At 43.9% G+C, this 999-nt stretch overlaps 1 protein-coding gene across 1 annotated transcript in view; it reads left to right on the forward strand.

The window, feature by feature from the left end:
* The window catches only part of BBOX1 (gamma-butyrobetaine hydroxylase 1), a 93,469-nt gene that overhangs the window by 85,289 nt on the left and 7,181 nt on the right, over positions 1-999 (forward strand). The gene's annotated exons all lie outside the window — the stretch shown is intronic.

Below are 999 nucleotides of genomic sequence, written 5' to 3' on the forward strand. Positions count from 1 at the left end.
TCAGATGTCCATCTACCAGAAAATAAACTAATCAAACTTCTTTTTGTATTACATCCAAAATATTAAATCAAAAGATATGTGGACTAAATATAGACAGCCTGAGGCTGAACCGATTCGGTCTTTGCAGATTAGTCTAAACTACACAGATTAAATTGAAACAGAAGTGAACAGACATTTACCTTTGATTCAGGAAATGCAGCCACATGCTTTCAGTGGCTCAAGCTAGAAGCTAGGGGATGCTAGAGCATGGCTCTCTGGCTGTGTGTTCACTTCCTCTTCCTGCTGTCCCCAAAGTCTTTGGAATTTGCAATCAGAGCAGCTGGACTCTGCATTGTTGCTCATCACTTCCTCTTCCTGCTTCCAGGTGCCTCTGGGATTTGTTGTCCACAGTCCCAGCCAGAAGTAAGTTTGAGCAGGGGAAGGGGGAGTTCAACCCCTCCCCCCTGGACCTAGACCCCGTGGGGTTTGCCTGGAGGGGGCAGTTCCTCTTCCTCCACCCAGCAGACTGGGCTACATACTCAGCCAGGTTTGCGTCTCCCCCTTCACCCCCTTATCAGCCAGGTCTCACTGCTCCAGCTAGGAAACAGAGGCCTCGGCAAGGCCAGCTCTGCTCTCTGGAGCAAACAGCTCAGCCCAGCCCAGGGCTGCAAAATTCTGGCATGCTAGGGGACTGTAACTTAACTTGAACTGGGAAGGGGTCTGGGGCAGATGTTTCATAAACCATTTTGACACAAAACAGTTAAGTCTGATATCACTTTCAACCAGGTTTATCTTAAACCAGTTTCATCCATTTTGAAACTGGTTTATGTACACTAAGCTTCTGCTCTGCTACAGGTTTTAACCAGTTTCTGATCACCAGGGATCCTGGTTTTCTCTGTTAAAAAAAAAAAATCCCCAATTTTCAGGTTAAAAAATGTAACCCGAACTCCACATTTTTCCATGATCAAAATAAAACACCTATATATATATATATATATATATATATATATAAAAAAAATA

The sequence above is a fragment of the Gavialis gangeticus genome, unplaced genomic scaffold (assembly GCF_001723915.1).
Source record: "Gavialis gangeticus isolate Ggan-Ray unplaced genomic scaffold, GavGan_comp1, whole genome shotgun sequence".
Taxonomy (NCBI): Eukaryota; Metazoa; Chordata; order Crocodylia; family Gavialidae; genus Gavialis; species Gavialis gangeticus.